Raw genomic sequence first — 8,684 nt, forward strand, 5'->3', positions numbered from 1 at the left:
GAGCTCCTTCATTTTTCGAAGACGTTCTCTCGCTTTTTCCTCTGCCTCACGGACCTCCCGTCTCTCTTGAGCCAACCGAAGCTCTTCTTTTTCTTTCTGCTCGAACGACACCCGTCTTTCTTGAGCCAACCGAAGCTCTTCTTTTTCTTTCTTGCGTCCAACAATCGTTTCCAAAGCCTCGTCGACCTCCTCAGTATACCAGAAGAGTGCATGGTGGTCAGTAAAGATGTCGATGGGGCGGCCATAAAGGTAAGGAAGAAACATTGTGAGTGCTGCAGACTATGGAGAGGCACTCCTTTCCCGTAACGGCGTAATTAGATTCGGCTTTCGTGAGCGTACAACTGGCGTAAGCAACAACGTATTCAGAAAAGCCGGCCTTACGCTGTGCAAGGACGGTTCTGAGGCCTACGCCCCTGGCGTCGGTGTGCAGCTCGGTTGGCGCACTGGGGTCGTGATGGCGCAGGATCGGTGGTGAAGTCAGAAGACGACGGAGGATAGCGAAAGCGGCGTCGCAGGGTGACTTCCAAGCAGACAGATCGTCGGGCCCATTCAGGAGCTTCGTAAGCGGGGCGATGATAGAGGCGAAGTTGCGCACAAAGCGGCGAAAATATCAGCATAGGCCCACGAAGCTTCGGAGCTCCTTAACAGAAGTCGGTTTGGGAAAGTTTGTGACAGCACGAAGCTTCTTCGGATCGGGGAGGATGCCATCTTTGGAGACGACATGGCCGAGTATGGTCAGTTGGCAAGCACCAAATCGACATTTCTTGAGGTTGAGTTGGAGGCCAGCGTCGGTGAGACAGCGCAGAATCTTGTGCAAGCGCTCGAGATGTGTCGGAAAATCAGGCGAAAAAACGACAACATCGTCTAAATAGCATAGGCAAATGTGCCATTTGAGGCCACGCAAGATGTTGTCCATCATGCGCTCAAACTTTGCGGGAGCGTTCTGTAAGGCCGAATGGCATCACGTTAAATTCATAGAGGCCGTCAGAGGTGACAAAAGCTGTTTTCGGGTGGTCAGATTCAGCCATGGGGACTTGCCAATAGCCGGAACGGAGAATAAGGGAAGAGAACTCGGCTCCTTGTAAACAGTCGAGGGCGTCATCGGTACGGGGTAGTGGGTAAACGTATTTGCGCGTAATTTTGTTTAGGCGACATAATCAACACAAAACCGAATCGAACCATCCTTCTTTTTGACGAGCACGACGGGCGACGACCACGGACCAGAAGAGGACTGGATAACGCCGCGGTGCAGCATGTCGTCAGCCTGTTCAGCGATGACGCGGCGCTCTGGAGGCGACACACGGTAGGGGCGCTGGTGGAGAGGGGTGTGAGGGCCTGTATCAATGCGGTGAACGACGGTGGTCGCGCGGCCCAAAGAAGTTGTCTGGTGATCGAAGGAAGAGTGGAACTTGTGAAGCAGGGTAAGGAGCTTCTCGCGGTGAGCTGGGTCGAGGTCGCTAGCCACTGAACAGTGAAACATTTCCGGGGAGAGCGGGTCGGAGACAGCACTAGGTGGTGTGAGGGCGGCGACGGAGGTACCACCACAAAGAGTTTCATCGTCGAAGGGCATGAGCAGGTCTAGCTGTTCAATATATATATATATATATATATATATATATATATATATATATATATATATATATATATATATATATTCAAGAGCGGTTTATTGTAGAGGTGAAAGGGCTGGCGGCGTAACCGTTGCACAAACTGGCCCGGCAGTAGCGGCCCCAGAACAGACTTCCAGAGCGAACTCGAGCTCTCCAACGCGCGCGGCAGCCGGTCGCCGAGGCCGGCCGAACGTCTTCATCGTCGTCGATGATGGCGCACTGTCGTCTTCATTGCACATGGCATATTTACAGTAGCATAGCAGGCGACAGGGGGGGGGGGGGCAGTATAGGGAAAGGGGGCCTGCATGCGCATTAGCCCAGCCCCCCATTTTTCTTAATCCGGCCCTGGCGGGAGCTGCTCCATTGTGGCAGAGGTCCTTGAAATAAAGTGCGTGTGGTCCGGTGCAATAAGTCGGAAGACGTCAGTCAAAAGAATCTGTTTCTACCTTGAGCGTAGGGTCCCACTTCAGCGACAAGTACGTACTGTCGTCCTGCAGAAGGTCAGTCATTTTCTCAACTTAGTCGTTAAGATGAAGGTAGCGTTGCCTTTGTCAGCGGGAAGTATAATAATGTCCGTGTTTTTACGCAGACTCTTAATTGATAGCATCACGTACGCTCCTCGGAAAGAAGGTGAGTCGGAGAATGTCGCGGAAGCTTGGCAAGGATGCTGACTGCACGAGTTCGGGCCTCCTCTCGGCGGTTATCTACTTGGCCTATAGCGCGTTCGACAGCACAGACCATTTTTTTTGCGTCCGGCGCAGGTGTCGTGTTAAATTTCAACGAGTTCAAGTACGGCGAGTTCTGCTCGAGTAGGCCTGTATGAAGACAGGTTGTGGACTATCGAAGTGGACGGGCCTGGCGCACACACTTTTTCGCGAGGCAGCAGCCTTGATAACTTCTTTTTATGGGACAACTGCCGCCGCGGTGGCTGAGTGGTTATGGCGCTCGCCTGCTGGCCCGAAATACGTGGGTTCGATCCCGGCCGCGACGGCCGAATTTCGATGGAGGCGAAATTCTAGAGGCCCGTTTACTGTGCGATGTCAGTGCACGTTAAAGAACCCCAGGTGGTCGAAATTTCCGGAGCCCTTCACTACGGCGTCTCTCATAGCCTGAGTCGCTTTGGGACGTTAAACCCCCATAAATCAAACCATACCATCTTTTTATGGGACAACTCTCGTTGGCGGGACTAGAGGCTCACCTTGTAGTTAGCATGTAACTGGATGCTGGCGAGGTCGTCAGGACACTGCTGCTCGAGGCGGCGACGAGCAAAGAAGACTTCGTTCTGCAGGAGCCTGATGGAGGCTTTGCAATCTAGGATCCTGGCTTGAAGCAGTTGCCGTTCCGCTCTTGATACCACGCTGTGGCCAAAGGCCGTGTCAACAGGTCGCAGCAGACGGAGAGATCTCGGAATGAGGCTCCTAGCCTTTCATATGGGGTTAAAATCCAGGTGGACTTTGAAAGTAGAGAGTCGCATGGACAGCGAAATGTACTGCCCGACTTCAAAAAAAAAACGTCTTAAGTTGTTAAAACGTTCGTAAACAAACATGGCGGCGCACTGCACGGCCGCTTCGGACCAAACGCAGCACCACCGCTGCGTTATCATTCTAGAACTCTCACTCATACTTCGAGGTTTGAGTAACAAGTACAGTGTTCTAGAAGGTGTAGTGGCAAAAGCGGCGCGCTTCCCGTGAGGCTTTAGAAGCGGTTGCCGCGGCGGTGTGGCGCTGGCGTTGACTCCTGGAGCAGAAGCGAGCGCGCGGTGCGTGGCTAAGGGGGGCCGATCGGAGAGTCGCGCTGTTTGTTGTGGCATTATCGCGTAAGTATCCCCTTTTTTTATGCATCACCGCTTGGCTACTGATGTAAAGGCACAAAAGAAATGACAGGCTTTTAGAAGGAAATCAGGGAGTTGCAAGCGTGTTTAATTTCGGCAAAAAATGCCAACTGCTTACCTCTGTTCTTCCAAGGTTTCATTTTTCTTATTTTCAGGAAGGTCAGGCTGAATGTGTTCCCGACGAAATGGGATAGTAATTGCTATGGGTCCGGAGATGACCTCGACGGTTTCACCTCACGGCACTCGTTATGATAACAACACATCGCAATATTAATTTGTCCATATTCTTCCTTTTGTTTCTGTGCAATAAAAATTCACAGGCGTACTGAGCCTGGTTTTTTACAGTGGCGGAACAAGAACAATTAATAGCCGGATATAATGTAGTTGCATGACATCACAGCACTGAACAAGTTGATTGCAGCTAGTTGAGAAAGACGAAAATGAATTTAGTGAAAATGTACAACTAAGACGCTCCTCGATCAGACACGACGATTTTGCAAATCTATGCAGTTGCTGCTTTCTGTGCATCAGAACTGCACTCCAAACGCAAAGGAATGCCTACATATATTCAGACGTGAAAGCAATATGCTCACTACAAAACTTAAACAAGCACGAGAAAAGAAATCATGAAAACAGAATACCTTTCCGCAATAAAAGATTACAAAGACATGTATATTTACAGCAACATTAAATAATCGAATCTTAAATACAATAAAAATGCACGCATGAGAAATCGTATTACAAAAGCACGAACAGATGTATTATATATACAGTCCTCTACATGTTAAATAGTTACATACTGTGACAACCTAGAAGTAAACACACTTTGAAAATAATGACATTCATATGAAAAATATATAGGAAACGAAATAAAAATGTGGAAAGTGCGACTTACGTGGTGCGACTAAGTTTAAGATATTTCGCGGCTTCGCGCTTCTGCACCCTGGCACGGTTCAACGACTTCACAAAAAAGTGCAACCTTGTTGTCACATAAAATGCCATCATCTCAGCACTCAGTAACTAAGAGGGATCAGGGCAGCCAATATTCTCTTTGTGCTTGCAACGAAAAAGTGCGATAATATCCATCACACTTTCGTGGTGAAGCTCATGCACGCTGAAACAGCTGGCGAAAAGATTCTCCAGCTTTTCCAGAAACATAAAAATAAAACCGGACGGATATAAAAGGCCTCCTTTGTCCTTTAGGCGTGTAAAATGTGATGCGCGAAGGTTTAGTTTGTCAGTTTCGTGAGCAAGTAGGAGCTTTCTGCATGCATCACATGGTGATTTAGCCAAGAACTTTCGTGCTACATATCCAGCAATATAAAAAATAAATCACTCCTTGCGGATACACATGCCATGTGGTCGGAAGCTGGATCTTTCAGTTCTTTTACAGCAAGCTCAGCACTGCACAGATCACCATCAGCAATCAATTTATCAATGCGTGATTGCTTGGTGTTTTTTGCCGCTGGAACAGCATCAGCACTAAGTAAAGAATCCAAAACACCTGGCTCTGCGTTGCCATGAGAAACTGACTTGGCAAGGTTATAAAAGCTTAGGCACGACACAGTTATTAAAAACTGCTCTGGGGTTGGGTGCGTGTTGCAACCTGACTGCCTGGCGATGCCAAACAAGTTCTCCACTGGATCCTGGCTGAGTCTTGACGTCATAATGAATTTATACCCAACGCTACGTGCCAGTTAGTCCATCAGGGACAGTGTGCTGCCGATAGTGACCCTAAGTCCAACTGCTGTAGAGTTGGGCAAGAAACCACCACGCTCGCGGGCGTGAACTTCCCACTCGCAAATGTAAGCCAAAAATGAGAGCAACTTGTCCTTAGAAGGGGAATCCGGACGCAGAGCTTCAGCGGGATATCGAGACGTCATAATTTCAATGAGGTCCCTCATCATTCTGGAAGAGCCAAAACATAATATTAGAAAATGACGCGGAACATACTTAGGGAGAATAGTACCCGCAGTCGTACTTTTTTCTTACCCAAAAAAAGTCAGGACAGGCTGAATGCTTCCACAGTGGTGCTCAATCTCGCTCCTGTACAGCTGGAGGCCATTAAGAACGCTGTCACCAAAGAGCTGAAACGCATATGTTACTCTCATTTTTTTCGAAGTTGTTCGGCTGTGTGTGGCGTGCAGTGATGTCTGGCATGGCCTGGAGCGTCACGTTGGAGCCATCTAGTTTTAAGGCTTCTCGAACTGGATAGATAGACACCTGAAACAAATAAAATAACAAAAAAATTCTGCTCGCTATACTGTATTGAGATAAACAAAGCGAGCAAGAATCCGATGTGGCATTGCAACAGACAACGTGCAGCATTTTAAACAGTTAAATAGCACGCGCGTTCTTTCACCGACAACGAAAGTATCAAATTTTCTCTAAGCAATAAATATTTTATTAGTGGAATGCTTGAATATGCTTGAGCACTTATATGTCCGGCTGGTGTATTGAAGCCTGAGTGCAGAAGTCCATTTCTTACGCATTTAACCAGATGCGGAAAGTCAGAGACGAAATGAAGAACCCGCTTTCCATCAACGGGATGCTGTGCTTTGCATTTTGTGCTCGACGCAGTTGCCTGAATGCCCATTACTGTCCACATCTTGCGATTCCAAGTTGCTCCATCAGTGGTAATGAAGTCAACAAACAGGCCAGCATTTTCTGCCAGTATTACTGCTTACAGCATGACTTTTGTCAAAAGATCTCCTTTCATGTTTCCCCGAGTAGCAAAACGTGCAAGTATCTGTGTCCACTTGCCAGCAAATGGCACAAACATTATAATCATCCCGTGGTCAGCCACATTGTGCATTTCACTTCTGGGAGTAAATTTTGACATGTCCACAAAGCCTTTAATATGTCCTGAAGAGGAGACGCAAATATTTTCTGATAATTTCATTTCCTCCACAATGAGTCCACCATGTCTCTTGCAGATATCCATGGTGGAAGTCTCTTGCTTCAGAATGTTCAGGACATTTTCGTTAAAGCCAAATCCTGTCCTGTATGACTTGAGGTACCTCTGCAATGTCACCCTGATTGGCAAAGTGAGGATGTTTTGCCTGCGCATGTGCTCATAGAGCCGCGGACCTTTTATTCGCATAATAATGCATTCAAGGATCCACGCATTTGAGTAGATCATCCCTCTCCTGCTTTTTCTTTTCGATGCTTTAAACATGTGCAAAGCTGCTTCTTGCTGCTTTGTGGTCAGCGATTCAATTCTACGCTGGAATGTCGCTTCTATTGTTTTGGGGTTTTCTTCTTTCATTGCAGTTATCTTACTTGCATGGTTCCTCAAACGTAGACTGAGCCGTTTTGTTTTCTGACTGGTAATTCTCAGTCGCTGGGACAAATTCCTTTTCACGGTCTTGGTATTCAACTTTGACTTTCTGGTGACAAGTGCCTTTCTTAGGTATCTGCAGCTAACACAGATCCCGCCTGCAAAACAAAAGCGAAATACACAAAGTTGGTTGCTGATCCATGTACTAAATATGAAAACAGGGCCGGTATATATAACGAGTCTTTCCAGATTTCATTCCAGTTTTGAATTTGCCGCCCCCCACCATTGCTTGAAGCGGCGTTATTGAGCCAATAACGAAATGCGGATGCAGAAGCACTTACCATCAGCTGTGACTGCACCAAGGCAGAACTTTCTAAAGACTTTGCTGTTGAGAAGATTCAGCGTGTTTTTCATCTTGAAGGTCAGCATCTCATTCACTTCGTGATACGTCTCTGCACTCATAGCACCTGCGCAAATCCGTGCACAGTCAGCTTCTTTTAGAATATCTCCTGCCTCCACTACGGCACCTCTTCCTTCCTTCTTTCACTCCCTCCTCTATCCCTTCCCTTACGGCCCGGTTCAGGTGTCCAACGATATATGAGACAGATACTGCGCCATTTCCTTTCCCCAGAAACCAATTATTATTATTATTATTATTATTATCCTCGCTTCAGCCAGTGGTGAAGGGCGGGAAATTTAAAAAAATGGAATGAAATTCATTAAATAATACGCCGATATAGCACGTCTTCGATCTGCTCAAAAAAAAACAACTGAAACGTGCGTTTTATGATACTAGAAGCACTTACCATCAGCTCTGACTGCACCAAGGCAGAACTTTCTAAAGACTTTGCTGTTGAGAAAATTCAGCGTGTTTTTCATCTTGAAGGTCAGCATCTCATTCACTTCGTGATACGTCTCTGCACTCATAGCACCTGCGCAAATCCGTGCACAGTCAGCTTCTTTTAGAATATCTCCTGCCTCATGAAGGTAGGTAATTCGTCTGCATTCCTTTTCTTTTCCATTGAAATAGCATTTGGCCACAATTCCACTTGCCCCATCCGAGCCACTTTTTCATGGAATACAGTAAACGGTGTCTTGGTGGCGTGTGTTGCATATAGCATAGTATCAAGATCCGGTGTGTTCAGCCTCGTCCACAACTTCGGTACTGTTACATTCTCAGCGATGAAATGAAGATCGCCTGATTGCACGACTTGCTCATCGTGTTTGAAGTCACCGATCGAGTTGGAGCTCCTGTCCGAGTTTTCGTTTTCGTGCTCATCACAACGAGACAGCCGAGATTTCTTTCTGGGTCCTGCTGCAGCGACCTCACGGCGCTTTATTTCTGCCCTCGGTTTAGAAGAAGGCTTCGAGAGGTACTTAGGCAGACCTGGTAGCAGTGTTGGCACCGCATCTGGAGCTAGGGCAGGCTTGCCTCGAGGAAGCCGGATTTATATTTGCCGTTAATCACATGTATGTAATCCCGAAGGATGAAATGCTCTTCGAAGTGTCTCTCGCAGATCGCAGACGTTTCAGCAAGAGGCTTGTCGTCGCGCTTCAAATTTCGCTCCCAAACCTTTCGACGTTCCGCATCTTTGGGTGCTGCAAATACAGAAAGCTTCCGTCCGTTTTCCACTCGATACCCGGGATATCCAGTTTTGCAACCCGGTGCAAAACAGTGGGTATCTGCTTTTTTCCTTTTTTCCATCGCAGAAAACGCAAAACCGAAGCACTACAACCGAAGCACGTGCACGAACAGCAACCAACGGTACCACCAAAGTACGTCACTCTGCCTTATGTCCGAGATGCCAGCGAAACCACCGCCCGAATCCTGAGAAAAGAGGTCGCCAGGTTGCGCACAAGCCCACAAACACTGTTGCGCTTTGCCTACATGTTCCCAAAGACCGGTCAATCTAGCCACCTTAGACCGGTCACGAGGGAAAGAGCCTTGCGGCGACTGCGACGT

The 8,684-nt window shown here is 47.6% G+C and overlaps 1 pseudogene; it reads right to left on the bottom strand.

Moving 5' to 3' along the window:
• Positions 1–1,144: 1,144 nt before the first annotated feature.
• LOC144134259 (uncharacterized) lies at positions 1,145–8,426 on the bottom strand (annotated as a pseudogene).
• Between the last annotated feature and the right edge of the window lie 258 nt (positions 8,427–8,684).

The sequence above is a fragment of the Amblyomma americanum genome, chromosome 5 (genome assembly GCF_052857255.1).
Source record: "Amblyomma americanum isolate KBUSLIRL-KWMA chromosome 5, ASM5285725v1, whole genome shotgun sequence".
NCBI classification, from domain to species: domain Eukaryota; kingdom Metazoa; phylum Arthropoda; class Arachnida; order Ixodida; family Ixodidae; genus Amblyomma; species Amblyomma americanum.